General features: G+C 40.3%; 2 non-coding genes across 2 annotated transcripts; both read left to right on the top strand.

The window, feature by feature from the left end:
* Positions 1-4,242: 4,242 nt before the first annotated feature.
* Positions 4,243-4,314, top strand: trnag-ucc (transfer RNA glycine (anticodon UCC)). The gene has a single exon. It is a non-coding gene; the product is annotated as a tRNA-Gly (tRNA).
* Positions 4,315-4,511: 197 nt separating this feature from the next.
* Positions 4,512-4,583, top strand: trnag-ucc (transfer RNA glycine (anticodon UCC)). The gene has a single exon. It is a non-coding gene; the product is annotated as a tRNA-Gly (tRNA).
* The last annotated feature ends 12,363 nt before the right edge of the window (positions 4,584-16,946 follow it).

Here is a 16,946-nt window from a genome sequence, read left to right on the forward strand (position 1 = left end):
TCCTGCCTCCAAAGTGGAAGAATCCAATTGCGGAGGGTTGAGGGGGGCTTCCTCGGCATGCATATCAAAGGCTCCTGCGGCGCAAGACCGCGCCGTTAACGTCAGCACTCGTACACGTCAGCACTCGTACACGTCACATTGGGCGTGCGCAGCGGTGCTACTAAACATTAAAAACAGCAAATATGGCGGAATGTCGGCTTTAATTTACTGTTTTAATAATATTTTTAAATTAAATATGTTGAATGTTTCAATTTTTGTGCCTTTTTGAACAAAAGAAAAATGACATTGCTTCGAGTGGGCGGGCATATTTTTTTCCAGGCTGAGGGAGCTTGGTGGGGTCAAAGCGCATCATTCTCTGCCTCCCTGTAAATCTGCACTGCCTCCTAGAGCCTGGCATGAATACTACATCGTTTTCATGCGGAATTGCGACAGTGTTCAAATGGAGACGCAAATGCAAATGCAAATTTGAAATTTTTCGTATTCTTGGAGAGTCACCATATAAACGGCCCCTAAGAGTGTTGCAACTAGGGTTTCCCATAGGAACTTCATGTCATCTTATGAAGAGTGTTTCAACTGACACTGCAAATTTGAAATGGACGCAATTTAATGGAAGGTGTTGGTGGTATAGTGGTTAGCATAGCTGCCTTCCAAGCAGTTGACCCGAGTTCGATTCCTGGCCAACGCAGGTCCTTGGTGATTGGTACGCCTCCAACACTCATTTGGATGTCATTTTGGGTGGGGTAGTGTTGGCTCATAAAGATCATGAAGAGGGTTGCATCAAGGGTTTCCAAGAAGAACTAGCCACCGGCAGGATGGAGACATTAAAGCAGCAATGTGAAGTAAGGTTGGCCAACCATGTTTTTGAATAATATCAATGGCTAAACAGTTATAAGCATATTTTCATTATTTTTTTTGTAATGCAACCCTTCCAGATTCTTTGTTTAAGCCATAGCAACGCCCTTGACAACGAAAATGCTTTTCTTCGGCAATCTTCGGAAATTACGTCACACCTAGAAGTGCGAGGGAAGTCCGCCATAGAACAGTATTGTTTGTTGCATCGCTTCTCGGTAAGATGCCACGGCGGTGTGTGGCGATGTTTTGTTCTCACTCAAACAAAAAGTTGTAAGAGTGACCAAAGGATAGCAGGGCACGTAAATGGACATCTTTCGTTCGCACGAAGCGAATGAATTTCACGCCACCATCGAGTAGTGTTCTCTGCTGCAAACACTTTGAAGATGCCCGCTTCCTTAACCGGTCTGCTTATGATCAAGGATTTGCCAAAAAGTAAGTGTGATTTTTGGATAGATGACTGATGACTTTGTCAAAGCAGAGCTGCCAACTGTTGTGGAATGAACAGTATAAGCTAGCGACGTTAGCCGAAAGTTAACTCGTGGCAATCCCCGATCATAGTTGTTGTTGCGTTCGCTAGGTTAAGCGTGTTTAAATTGTGCATCATCTACAATCTTGTCCGAAAGGGTTAATCCACTGTCAATCGGGAAAGGGGTGTGGATGTGCATTTAAGCGGGTCGGCGTCGCGGTAATTCACGGTCACGTTGCCGTAAGAGACACACACCGCCGGTGAGTTTGTGCACATTTATTTGTATTTGTATTATGTATTTCCACCTTCATGCTTCAAGCATTGCATTGCATTTGTACGGTTTGGCGTTTCTTTCACGGTGATAGCCTTCTAGTTTGTGTTTTACGTACAAGAGCCGCTGACAGGTGACAAGTTGCTTTTAATGTCTGGCAGCGAATCAGCGAGCGCGCAGGTCATGCAGTGAATCGTGGGAAATGTAGTCTCGGCACAACACTGAAGTGGTGCTTTGTAATCTGTTCGCTTGTGTGAAAAAACTACATTTCCTCACGCCATTAGACGCCACTTCCTGCCGAGAGCTGAACCGAGCTGTGTTCTTACTCTTAGCTCCATGTGTTAATAAAGAAACAAAGTTGTCAGCACATTCTGTTCGATACATTTGTAAACAAAGAGCTCATAACAAGACACTATGCACGATCCGTTTAAGAGACGCTGGAGTAGTAGGAGGCGAGGAGGAGATCAGCGAGAAGCAAAACTTTGCGGTCGAATGTGGCGCCAGTCCGCTATTATTTTGTTTTCTTATTGTTGCCACAATAAAGTGGAGAAAGCCATCAACGACTCATCTCCTTCTTTCCCCCCAACGTTTTTATATTATCATTTCATATGCACGAGCGCTGCCGGATCTGCCAAAATGAACATGAAGTCTGATTATTATTTTTTTTTAACAATGTCATCAGATAGACAAAAACATAAAATGATGTGCAAATTCCTGCATCTTCAAATCATGAAAATAATAACAGCCTATATTTTACCAATCTTGTAATCTCGATGGGTCTTGTATCCATTCCATGTCAGGTAGTCAAGGCACATTGTTTGCATCCTGATTAGTGTCTGGCTAATATATGTTAGGTCCAACATAAAATTCCAATCTCCTCTTCCTCCAACTCTTCAAAAACTTGGATCTCCTCCCTTGCGCTCGATCTATGGCTTATATCGCAGTTTGAATTATTGTTTGAAGGGCTTTGTATGGCGGCCATATGGAGCGCTGCCATCGCTGTTCTCGGTGTGACGTATCACTTCCGGGTTCGTCCCCTTTCAGGCTCGAACTTCGGAAACGCGATTATTTTGTCAAATATACAACATATAAATTATTTTTTCATGCTTTATTTGTTGGACATTGTTTAATTACTTTAATTGTGACCCTATTTGGCATGTTATGAAATACTTCACATTACTGCTTTAAGTCCGGCCAGAGGAGGGAGCTATGTGTTTACCTTCACAATGACTGGTGCAACAGGAGCAGGGTTATCGCTCGCCACTGTTCTCCGGACCTGGAAGCAATCTCGGTTTCCTACAGACCATTCTATCTACCCTGTGAACTGAGTGTTGTCATTATCACTGCTGTCTACATAGCTCCGGATGCTAACGTTAGCACCGCCTTCGGTCACTTAGCAACCATTGTTGGCAAGGCGTTGGTGGTATAGACCCCAATCACCAACGAATGATGTGTCGCTGTATTCGGCCGCCATATTGTCCGTCATTGTTTATCCGTATTCTCAATGGTTTCAATTTGTCGTGCAATTTATAGTGCAATTCATGGAAGCCCCGGTGCTTTCAGACGCTGTAAACTCATTGGATGCGTTGCATAAAAGGCGTTATGTGGAAAAGCTTCAGTCTATCCACTCGCCAGATCCATATTTGATGCCTAAATCGAGATTTTTCGACCAGCTGTCTTCGCCGTCTCTGCCTGACAACTGCTACCCTGATATCTACAACTATCTTGTCCACAGAAACCCAGCCTATTCTCACGAAAGTTTGAAAAACTTTAAGAGCTTGGAGCCTTATAAATACTTAGTTGCTGGTTGGGTGAAACAGGTCCTCGTCCACGAAAATTCGGCAGGAATCTATCTTGTGCTTGGAAAGGTGAGTTACGAAATTTTCAATTCAAAATCTTTTATTCTTGCTAACATCCACTGTCAAGTCTAATGTATTTCATGTCGTTTGTCAATGGAGCTAGGGCTTTTAATGTTTATATGGTTTAGCGATAGCACTCTCACTACATACATACGCGTATGTTGTCGGCGATTAGCCTAGCAATGATCTTAATTGTGGTTGTCAGCCCCAAACCCTCTAAATATATATTAAATGCATCTTACCAGATATTAAATGACTACTACATAATCTGTGGTAATCGTTTGGAGCCCAGTTTTCTCGTCGAATTCCAGCAGCCCATCTCGCTCTCTCCTCTCCGGGTCTCTCAGAATCCGGTAGAACTTCAAGTCTCTCCGTCTATCTTCTCTGTTATTGCAACCGACTGCCACACACGCCTTCACCATTTTGATTATTAATGTTAACGAGCAGAAAAACACGCCGTAAATAGGAGGAATGTACGTAGCCATAACAGGTAAACACGATGTGTTGATGGACAATTGGGCGGCACCAGTCAGGAGGGCGGAGTTGTGACGTCACGTGGGTAGGGTCTATAGAGGTAAGCAAAGCTGCCATTCGAACAGTTGACCCGGGTTTGATTCCCGGCTAATGCAAATGCTTTAATCAGTGGTTTGTATGCCTCCAACAGTCATGAGGATGTGATTTTGGGTAGGGGTTGTTGTAGCTCGTCAAGTTGAGAGTTGCAACAAGGGTTTGCAAGAGGAACTTCAAGTGGTTGTCTACTGAAGGGTGTTTACACTGAACTTATGAATTACAAGGTGTTGGTGGTATAGTGGTTAGCATAGCTGCCTTCCAAGCAGTTGACCCAGGTTCGATTCCCGGCCAACGCAGATGTTTTAATCAGTCTGTGGTACGCCTCCAACGCACATTAGGATGTGATTTTGGGTGGGGCTTGAGGTGGCTCGTCAAGATCATGAAGAGGGTTGCAACAAGGGTTTTCAAAAGGAACTTGAAGTGGTCTTCTTCTCATGGGTGTTTTAACTCACACAAAAAAATTTTAACAGAATTTTTTTCAAGCAGTTGCAAGGCATTGGTGGTATAGTGGTGAGCATAGCTGCCTTCCAAGCAGTTGACCCGGGTTCAATTCCCGGCCAATGCAGATGTGATTTTGGGTGGATCCAGATCATTGAGAGGGTTGCATCCATGGTTTTCCAATAGGAACTTCATGTTGTAGCCCTCTGATGAATGTTCCGACTTCTAGTTAGAACTTGAAATGGACATTTCTCAGCATAGTACAAGGTGTTGGTGGTTTAGTGGTTAGCGTAGCTCTCTTCCAAGCGGTTGACGCGGGTTTGATTCCCGTCCAAAGCAGGTGATTTACTCAGTGAGGGTATGGCTGTAGTGAAACGTCATTGAGTGTGTTGCAGCTCTAGTTTCCAGTAGGAACTTCTGAAGATTGTGCCGACTGCTACTTAGAATTTCAAATCGACATTTCTTGATATGTACAAGGCGTTGGTGGTATAGTTGTCAGCATACCTGCCGTCCAAGCAGTTGACGTGGGTTCGATTCCTGGTCGACGTAGTGGGTGCGGGTTGTGGTGGCTATATTTTGACTTTTTCATCTTCTGCCTTCAGTCTTCTACAGATATTTGTTTTCTGAGCACCCATTAAAAAAAAAAAAAAGAAAGCATATCATCCCAGTAAAATGAACAATGAGGTGATCATTAACAGAGTTCAATTCCTTTTCATGTGGATGAGCGCACTAAAAGAAAAGTCAAGTCCAACTTTGAAATAAAGCCAAGCGTCCGCTAATTGGCAGCAAACAAAGAAAATGCATTGCGCTTTGACGGATGGCGAACGAGTCGTTCGGCTAAAAGGACCTCGCGGGGAAAAATGAGAAGGCTTGTAGAAAGAGCAATAAATGAGCGGCGTACCTGAGGGCCGTGAATATTTATCCTGTCTTAAATAATGGATGACTCGAAAAGCAGCATTGCTGATGCGCCAATTAGGGGAGGGGTAAATGAGAACATACCTCACATTTACTGCCAAAAAAGAAAGGGTAAACATAGCCAAATGATTAATAATTTTCTCATGCTGCTGTATAACCTTGACTCGAAATAATATATTACAAAAACAACCTTAACACTACGTGGTTTGATGCTATAATTCACCGTTTTATTTGACTTAAATGCTCGTGGTAAAGCAAATAATTCAGGGACTGTAAATGACCTCCAAAGAGCCTTTTAACGATGAGGAGTGTCTGCAAAATCAAATATTCCCGTTGTCCGTATTGTGAGCATCTGCATCTATGGAAGAGAGCCAAAGACTATTAAACAGCTTGGGATATTCCCACTTTGTTCCAAGGTTTTCCCACGACGCAAGCTGAATTTTACCTGGCACATAAAACAAAGAACATGAAAGGAATTTCTGTGCTTTCAAAATGATTTTCAAATATTTTTTCGAAATCGCACCCGACGGTGGGGAAATGCGTTTGTGGTATGACGACCGCATAAAAGTGTTGCGTCCAGTGTTGTTCATAACAGCGTTAGAATATAACGGCGCTATTTTTTTCCAGTAGTGAGTAATGTAATTAATTACTTTTCTCATCTTGGCAACTAGAGGGTCCGATCACGTCATTTTCAAAGCATCGGAATCGGCAAAAAAAAAAAAAAAAAAAATATATATATATATATATATATATATATATATATATATATATATATATTAATCAAATCGTTTTCTAATTGCATTTAACGTTACAGACATAATTTGTGACACTCATCCAGAGTCTTTAGTTTAGGCTTAAGGTAGGGTTATCAAATTTATCCCGTTAACGGCAGCAATTGATTTTTAAAAAAAATATATCACGTTAAAATATTTAACGCAATTAACGCATGCGCTGCACGACTCACTCACGCATTGTCGCGTTCAATCTGTTATGGCGCCGTTTTACCTATATATATAGAGCTAAAAGGCAGCGTAAAATGAGTAGAGTGAATTTTGGCAGCCTTTGGAGCCTTTTATTAATTGGCTAAAGCAGGGGTCCCCAACCTTTTTTGCACCACGGACTGGTGTTATTTGGATCTTTTTTTTCACGGACCGGTGTTCTGACAAATTTTGCAACCCATCAAAAATTGCAACGATGCGGTTCTGCGCATGCGCGTAACGTTAAACATAGCCGCAAAATGCGCAAATGCAGCGATTCCAAAGTAAACACTACAAACTTTCTTGAAAGACAGGAATATTAACTTACGTTTGATCATCGAAGGACTTGTAGAAAAGTTCTCCTCAGATTCATCCTGCCATATAAGCTTCACACAACAGCTGCACACCGCGCTCACCATTAGCGACTTCGCCTTGTCGTTAAACATTAATTAAGAAGCCCGCTTCACAAAGATACGATGTTGGAAATTGTAGCACGGTTTTAAATGCTTTTGTCGCGATGTCAGGATATTCCAGAATGACTTTAATCCAAACCTCGGTAGAGTTGCTGTCTCAAATGTACGTTTAATAAGGTCGCCGTCATTTGCGATCTCTCTGTTTATTCACAAACGGGTCACGAATCCACTCCTTCGCAGTTCGTGGGTCTTCGAGGTTGTAGGCTCAGGTGCCCTTTTCGCCGTAAAAAAATATTTCCAAAGACGTCTGTTTTCCTGTTATCTTCGCTCGTGTGGGGCCTAATTATTTCCGGGAACAAATGTGCTGCGCCGCGGCCTAGTAATACGTATTATCGAGGACAAGCGCACATATATATATATTATATACACAAACAAGATGTACTGCTAGCAGTCCAATCAATGGACTTCTATGACAACATTGTAATCTATCCCGTAGTATTATATCTAGAGTAGACAGAGATATTGGTGTGTTAAGCAGGGGCACAGGGTTAATTCGGCCAGAATGCGGTCGTTATTAAATTATTTTTTCTTTGCGGCCCGGTAGCAAATCTGCCGGGCCGCGGACCGCCCGGCAGATGGGGACCCCTGGGCTAAAGCCTTACAATCCCTCTCCCTACAATTAGAAATATCATGGGAAGCAATCTGGAGAAGCAAGGTAGTAATTGATCTTTTTCTTATCACCTTATTTTATTTCCCAACGCAGAGAAGATATATCAATTGGTAGCACTACGCACAGTCATGGTTCCACTTCCCATCATGCATTTGGGCATGGCTACAGTATCATTTACTGGAAGCTCAACAAATACACTAGATGGCAATATTTAGTAACAATATACAAAGTCACAAGTCTTTCTATCCGTGGATCCCTCTCACAGAAAGAATGTTAATAATGTAAATGCAATCTTGAGGATTTATTGTCATAATAAACAAATACAGTACTCATGTACTGTATGTTGAATGTATATATTCTTCCAAGTTTTATTCATTTTTTTTCTTAATGCATTGCCAAAATGTATGTGATCGGGAAAAATGATCGGGAATGATTGGAATTGAATCGGGAGCAAAAAAAAAAGCAATCGGATCGTGAAATATCGGGATCGGCAGATACTCAAACGAAAACGATCGGGATCAGGAGCAAAAAACATGATCGGAACAACCCTATTGGCAACGCTGTTACCATTACTGAGGCGGGAAAGGCGTGCGTTACTATGCGTTACTATGAATGACGCGAGAAACGTCTGAGAGAGACGGACTCACGGAGATGAGAGAGCAGAGCAGGAGTGGGGACGCCGTTGCAAACGCGATGCTAGGTGGCTCCTGACTGTAGCCGATAGCCTACAAACGACGCCCACATGATGCCACGTTAGATATCACATACTATAGAACTAGATACAAATGACAGAAAAGGTGGCATTATCATGATATATATATATATATATGTGTATATATATATATATATATATATATATATATATATATATATATATATATATATATATATATATATATATGTGTGTGTGTATATATATAAATATGTATACATATATTTATATATATATATTGAACTAGATGCGTTAGTAAACAGCCGCCATCTTAAAGCAGTAACTCTCTCAGGAAGGCTCTGTTGTAGAGAACGTTCCCAGCGAAGCTAAGTAACTTTTTATCTAAAAATGTTCCTAAATCGGCAAAATCTTGACTTAATCTATCTTTAAATGATGAAACAGTTTTAAAACTTACACATGTCGAAAGTAGACGGAAGGGAACTAATGCAATAACTAGGGTTGTTCCGATCATGTTTTTTTGCTCCCGATCCGATCGTTTTAGTTTGAGTATCTGCGGATCCCGATATTTCCCGATCCAATTGCTTTTTTTTTTTTGCTCCCGATTCAATTCCAATCATTCCCGATAATTTTTCCCGATCATATACATTTTGGCAATGCATTAAGAAAAAAAATGAATAAAACTGGACAAATATATACATTCAACATAGAGTACACAAGTACTGTATTTCTTTATTATGACAATAAATCCTCAAGATGGCATTAAATTATTAACAATCTTTCTGTGAGACGGATCCACGGATAGAAAGACTTGTAATTCTTAAAGGATAAATGTGACTTTGTATATTGTGACTAAATATTGCCATCTAGTGTATTTGTTGAGCTTTCAGTAAATGATACTGTAGCCATTTAACTGTTCTACCCAAATTCCAATTGTTGAGAGAGGGATTTAAAGGCTTTACCCAACTGAAAAAAGGCTCCAAAGACTGCCAAAATTCACTCTACTCATTTTACGCTGCCTTTTAGCTCTATATATAGGTAAAACGTCGCCATTATAGATTGAATGCGAAAATGCGTGAGTGGATCATGCAGCGCATGCGTTAATTGCGTTAAATATTTTAACGTGATTAATTAAAAAAAAAAAATTACCGCCATTAAGACGATAAATTTGATAGCCCTACTTTAAGACAAAACTAAAGACACTGGATGATTGTAAGACATTTTGTCTGTAACGTTAAATACAATTAGAGAACGATTTAATCTAAAAAAAAAAAAAAAAAAAAAAGGCATGTCCGATATTTTTTTTGCCGATTCCGATACTTTGAAAATGACGTGATCGGACCCCATCAACATCTTTAGTAAAAATGTTTAAGTGTGTCCAAACTTTTGACTTTTGTTTCAGTCATCAACATGCTTTGCCCCCAGCCCCACAAAAGTAAAACTCCGCCTATGGTTACAAACACTGACAATAAAATGTGCATAAAGGCTGGTTACAAACTGTAGAAGTGCTGGCTGTCTTGTCACCTGTAGGCTTTGTTTCGAGTTTTGTCGCGTTGTCCTGTAATTCCAAGTGCTTCCTTGTTGAATTGGATGTCGACTTTTTAGCGGCCGACAGTCTTTTTCAGCCAGCTTAAAGTTTGCAACGCACGGAGATATTTTTGTCATCTTTACTGGACAGAAATGTGAAGTAATGGCTCTATTTCCAGTGAGCAAAGGCATCCATTTGCGGTATATATCCTGCCTTTCACTGTTAGCCACGCTGCCTCGTCAGAATGCTATGTTGTTGACCGCCGTGGCAGACAGCCTCAAACAGCATCGTAATACACGTGACCTGTTTTTTTTTGTTTCCCTGATGAGAAATGCTCTTCGTACATGACTACTGTATTATTATGAGGCAAAAACAAAATAGTAACGCACAGGCACTAGGAAAACTAACTTTAATCTGATTACTGGCTTGGAAAAATGAGCGCGTTAGATTACTCGTTACTGAAGAAAGTAATCAGATTACAGTAACAACTAGGGTTGTTCCGATCATGTTTTTTTGCTCCCGATCGTTTTAGTTTGTGTATCTGCCGAGCCCGATATTTCCCGATCCGATTGCTTTTTAAAAAATTTATTTATTTTGATCCCGATTCAATTCCAATCATTCCCGATAATTTTTCCCGATCATATACATTTTGGCAATGCATTAAGAAAAAAAATGAATAAAACTCGGACGAATATATACATTCAACATAGAGTACACAAGTACTGTATTTGTTTATTATGACAATAAATCCTCAAGATGGCATTTACATTATTAACATTCTCTCTGTGAGAGGGATCCACAGATAGAAAGACTTGTAATTCTTAAAGGATAAATGTGACTTTGTATATTGTGACTAAATATTGCCATCTAGTGTATTTGTTGAGCTTTCAGTAAATGATACTGGAGCCATTTAACTGTTCTGCCCAAATGCATGATGGGAAGTGCAACCATGACTGTGCGTAGTGGAACCAATTGATATATCTTCTCTGCGTTGGGAAATAACATAGGGTGTTAAGATAAAGATCAACTACTACCTTTCTTCCTCACATTGCTTTCCCACGATATTAGCCAAATGAAAATAGGCTCCAAAGACTGCCGTAGTTCACTCTACTCATTTTACGCTGCCTTTTAGCTCTTTATATAGGTAAAACGTCGCCATTATAGATTGAACGCGACAATGCGTGAGTGGATCGTGCAGCGCATGCGTTAATTGCGTTAAATATTTTAACGTGATCAATTTTTTTTAAAAATCAATTGCTGCCGTTAAGGGGATAAATTTGATAACCCTACCTTTAGCCTAAACTAAAGACTCTGGATGAGTGTAACATACTACCGTATTAACACATTTTTATATAATTTCACATGTTAATTTGGTGTTTTGGAGTGACACTGATGGTTTGCTAAATTTGTTAACATGTTCTTGATGCTATAGTTATCTGAGTAACTCTTAATAGCCATGTTACGTTAACATACTGGCCACGTTCGCATTTTGTTGTTCATGTATCATGTAACATTATCATACTGTACACTTATTCAGTGTGTTGTTCTATATTGTATTTTAATTTCAAATTGCCTTTCAAGATGAAATATCTGTTCTATGTGCTGGATTTGATCAAGTAAATTTCCCCCCAAAATGCGACTTATACTCCAGTGCGACTTATATATGTTTTTTCCCTCTTCATTGGGCATTTTATGGCTGGTGCGACTTATACTCAGGTGCGACTTATAGTCCGAAAAATACGGTATGTCTGTAACGTTAAATACAATTAGAAAACGATTTAATTCAAAAATACATATATATATTAAAAAAAGGCATGTCTGATATTTTTTTGCCGATTCCGATACTTTGAAAATGATGTGATCGGACCGATCAACATCTTTAGTAAAAATGTTTAAGTGTGTCCAAACTTTTGACTTTTGTTTCAGTCATCAACATGCTTTGCCCCCAGCCCCACAAAAGTAAAACTCCGCCCATGGTTACAAACACTGAAAATAAAATGTGCATAAAGGCTGGTTACAAACTGTAGAAGTGCTGGCTGTCTTGTCACCTGTAGGCTTTGTTTCGAGTTTTGTCGCGTTGTCCTGTAATTCCAAATGCTTCCTTGTTGAAATGCATGTCGAGTTTTTAGCAGCCGACAGTCTTTTTCAGCCAGCGTAAAGTTTGCAACGCACGGAGATATTTTTGTCATCTTTACTGGACAGAAATGTGAAGTAATGGCTGTATTTCCAGTGAGCAAAGGCATCCCTTTGCGGTTTATATCCTGCCTTTCACTGTTTGCCTCACTGCCTCGTCAGAATGCTATGTTGTTGACGCCGTGGCAGACAGCCAGAAGACCAAATGAACCACCATGAAGCTTTTAACCAATTGGCTGCAAAGCTTCATTGCTTCAAGAAGCTTCATTTGGCCATCACTGCTTCCTTGGGGATGACAGTCAACCTTTTATGCCACCTGCTGTCAACTTTTTTGTTGTCCATCATGCCTCCTAGCATGCATTGCAGCGCAACAGATGTAAATAACAATCAAAATTCAGGTTCTTTGCTAATGATTTATTCAGTTACTGTTTCTGTTTGTTTAAAGAATTGCTATTTGCGGTATTTGGTAACACGTTATTTGACAGTGGCGCCATAACACTGTCATTAGACAATTAGACATAATTATGACATGACACTGTCATGAGCATTAATGAATGCTTATAACAGTTATTATTCAGTTTTATTCGGCAAATGATCTCACTTTTGAATGGATGTAAAAGATCCGAGCTGGACATAAATGGAGTTGGTAACATAATTTGCTGGATGACACTTAATGACATTTGTCATAAGCATTCAGTAATGCCCATGGTAGTGTCATGTCATAATTATGATGGTCTTATGACAGTCTTATGACGCCGCTGTCAAATAAAATGTTAGCAAATACCATACCAAGCAATTAATGAAACAACTGGAACAGTAAATGAATAAGTAATTAGCAAAGAACATGAATATTGATTGTTTCTTACATCTGTAGTGCTGCAATGCATGCTAGGAGGCATGGGTTGCCTATTAACACAAATAAATCAACAAATAAGCCGCACTGGACAATAAGCCGCAGGATTCAAAATGAACGAAAAAAGTAGCGGCTTATAGTCTGGAAATTACGGTACATTATGAGGCAAAAACAAAATAGTAACGCACAGGCACTAGGGAAACTAATCGGATTGCTGGCTTGGAAAAATGAACGCGTTAGATTACTCGTTACTGAAGAAAGTAATCAGATTACATTACAACACTACCCATAAGCAGGGCCGGCCCAGGCCATTTGGGGGCTCTAAGCAAAATAATGCCCGTATTTTTGGCCCACCATTTCGTCACAGTGTACTGTGAAACCCATACATGCAATCCAACCCATACGTCCATATTTTGCACATTAATCAGATTTTGTTGCACTGCATACTTCAAACTTCTCACACCAAATGATTGTTAGTACTTACAGTAGATGGCACCAAACCTTTTTCTAAAAGAGGAGAAGAAAGAAGTTAAGGAAGAACTTTTATTTTTCTAAGCTTGTAATCAAGTATCAAAACTCACAAAAGTCCAATAAAGCAAACTGTCGTAAACGGATGTTTGCATAGATAAACGCAATATTAACAACGTATAAAATAAGGTTGCCAGATTGGGGGCCCCCTAGTGGTCAGGGGCCCTAAGCAGCTGCATAGTCTGCGTATAGGCTGGGCCGGCCTTGCCCATAAGTACCCTAAAATGACAAGGAAGTGACTCGAAATTACCACTTTGACTTCCATTGACAACGATAGACATCCAATTTATTTAAACAAGGAGGACTAGCTTTGAATGCTCACTTTTGAGTGTCACTGAGTTAACTTATGAGGCAGCCAACTTGTAGAAAACAGTATATTTCAAAATTGTTGTTCACTTTTTCTTCTTAGGTTCTTTTCCAGTCTGTTTCTTCCACGGTAGAAAGTTGTACGAGACCAGTGCGGTGAGAAGATACGTGGCCATGCCGGTGTATCCTCCGAGTACCAAACAGAGCGGTTGCACCAACACAAAAAGACAGAAGACATTGACGGAAGCTCGTTCATCCAGCTGTATCCGATCCGACTTGGTTGCGTTCATCACCGCAAAGAAGTATACGAGGGCCACCGCCGGGTAGAAAGCCAGCTCCACCATGACGCTAAGGAGAGGAACGCCGTAAGACTTGGACTTTAAAATAGCAACAAATATTGGAAAAATTAAGTAAATCACTCACCTGTAAGAGATTTCGATCGACTTGAAGAAAAACCCGTGAAGGTGGATAAGAAAGCATACTTTGACCTTTGAGCGGTCATTCGATCTCAGCAGGAGTCCGTCAAATATTACCTACCTTCCGTCTTATCTTTTTTTAATGAGTCCATTTGATAAGTTACCTTGAAAATACACAGGGATATTGTGTTTTTATTTTTTTCCTTATCTAAAATGTAGTTGAGCATTTTGGAAATAAATAAAAAAGGTCCACTTTGCTAAAAATATTTAGAAGACCTTATTCTTCCTTCAAGATGGTTGAAGGTACGGGTAAGTGTTAGGGTTGTTCCGATCATGTTTTTTTTTGCTCCCGAGCCGATCCCGATTGTTTTAATTTGAGTATCTGCCGATCCCGATATTTCCCGATCCGATTGCTTTTTTTGTTGCTCCCGATTCAATTCCAATCAATCCCGATAATTTTTACCGGTTACATACATTTTGGCAATGCATTAAAAAAAAAATGAATAAAATTCGGACGAATATATACATTCAACATACAGTACGTAAGTACTGTATTTGTTTATTATGACAATAAATCTTCAAGATGGCATTTACATTATTAACATTCTTTCTGTGAGAGGGATCCACGGATAGAAAGACTTGTGACTTTGTATATTGTGACTAAATATTGCCATCTAGTGTATTTGTTGAGCTTTCAGTAAATGATACTGTAGCCATGCCCAAATGCATGATGGGAAGTGGAACCATGACTGTGCGTAGTGCTACCAATTTATATATCTTCTCTACGTTGGGAAATAACATAAGGTGTTAAGAAAAAGATCAATTGCTACCTTGCTTCCCCACATTGCTTCCCATGATATTTCTAATCATAGGGAGAGGGACTGTAAGGCTTTAGCCAAATAAAAAAAGGCTCCAAAGACTGCCAAAATTTACTGTACTCCTTTTACGCTGCCTTTTATCTCTCTATATAGGTAAAACGGCGCCATTACAGATTGAGTGCGACAATGCGTGAGTGGATCGTGCAGCCCATGCATTAACTGAGTTAAATATTTTAACGCAATACATTTAAAAAAAAATTAATTACCATCGTTATCGGGATGAATTTGATAACCCTTTCTTAAGCCTGAACTAAAGACTCTGGATGAGTGTAATATATTATGTCTGTAACATTAAATACAATTAGAAAACGATTTAATTAAAAAATGTACAGTATATATATTAAAAAAAGGCATGGCCGATATTTTTTTGCTGATTCCGATACTTTGAAAATGACGTGATCGGACCCGATCGATTGGCATCCTGATCGATCGGGACATCTCTACTAAGAGTATTGTCAAAAATCATGTTTTTCTGCTATTTAAAACAAATGGGAAATTTGGACGTGCATAGCCGTCAATAGCATAGCCTTATTTGGGTGCCAGTAATGCTCTGTAATCGTAAGTGTATGATCAGCGGTTTGAATCTGATCGGAATCAGATACAGTCGGGCAAATAAGTATTAAGTCAACTAACAATTGTGCAAGTTCTCCTACTAGAAAAGATTAGAGAGGCCTGTAATTGTCAACATGGCTAAACCTCAACCATGAGAGACAGAATTTGGAAGAAAAAAAACAGAAAATCACATTGTTTGATTTTTAAAGATTTTATTTCCAAATTAGAGTGGAAAATAAGTATTTGGTCACCTACAAACAAGCAAGATTTCTGGCTGTCAAAGAGGTCTAACTTCTTCTAACGAGGTCTAACGAGGCTCCACTCGTTACCTCTATTAATGGCACCTGTTTTAACTCATTATCGGTCTAAAAAACACCTGTCCACAATCTCAGTCAGTCACACTCCAAACTCCACTATGGCCAAGACCAAAGAGCTGTCGAAGGACACCAGAGACCAAATTGTAGACCCGCACCAGGCTGGGAAAACTGAATCTGCAATAGGTAAAACGCTTGGTGTAAAGAAATCAACTGCAGGAGCAATTATTAGAAAATGGAAGACATGCAAGACCACTGATAATCTCCCTCGATCTGGGGCTTCATAAAAGATCTCCCCCCGTGGCGTCAAAATGATAACAAGAACGGTGAGCAAAAATCCCAGAACCACACGGGGGGACCTCGTGAATGACCTACAGAGAGCTGGGACCACAGTAACAAAGGCTACTATCAGTAACACAATGCACCACCAGAGACTCAAATCCTGCACTGCCAGACGTGCCCCCCTGCTGAAGCCAGTACACGTCCAGGCCCGTCTGCGGTTGGCTAGAGAGCATTTGGATGATCCAGAACAGGACTGGGAGAATGTGTCATGGTCAAATGAAACCAAAATAGAACTTTTTTGGTAGAAACACAGGTTCTCGTGTTTGGAGGAGAAAGAATTGAAAAAGAACTGAATTACATCCGTAGAACACCATACCCACTGAAGGGAATAGGTACTGTTCTCGCACACACCATATAATAGTTTGCATTAGTCTCACACGTTCATCTAACTCTAGTTTAGGCAGACTTCACTCCATGCCCCGGAACACAGTAAAGTGAGTGGCTCCTGTGGGGGAAATGGAAAAATGGTACCGTTTCTCGTAGGCACCATCAAACTGTTTGACTTACTCGAACACACGTAATATAATTACTCAGGGAATAGTATCATTTCTCATATTTACTGTAGGACTGCACTACTCTAACACACGTAATGTAAAATAAATAACACACCATAGTTTAAAGAAACAGAACTGATACACAACGCCATCTTATCACAGAAGCCCAACGTGTGCGTCACAAGCAAGATTGACGCACCAACTATCGCAATCAGTTCTCCTGGCCAAAACAAGGACAAAGACCAGCGCTCTTTGTCCTAAAACAAGTAGCGCCAGCCCGGATAACAAAGTTGATAGCGGGTGCTTGTGACGTCAAGACCAGCGTCGGTCGCTGTGGCAACCACGTCTCATCCACTGACAACCTAACCGCCTAAAACCGGCCACAGAGGGAATTTCACTCAGCCACACCTTCGGCCCGGCCTACTCCACCACGGACTTAAATAACACTGGACACTGAGATAACACAGATTTGCTGCTCGGAAACATTTTCTATGAAGCCTT

Source organism: Corythoichthys intestinalis, chromosome 9 (genome assembly GCF_030265065.1).
Source record: "Corythoichthys intestinalis isolate RoL2023-P3 chromosome 9, ASM3026506v1, whole genome shotgun sequence".
NCBI classification, from domain to species: domain Eukaryota; kingdom Metazoa; phylum Chordata; class Actinopteri; order Syngnathiformes; family Syngnathidae; genus Corythoichthys; species Corythoichthys intestinalis.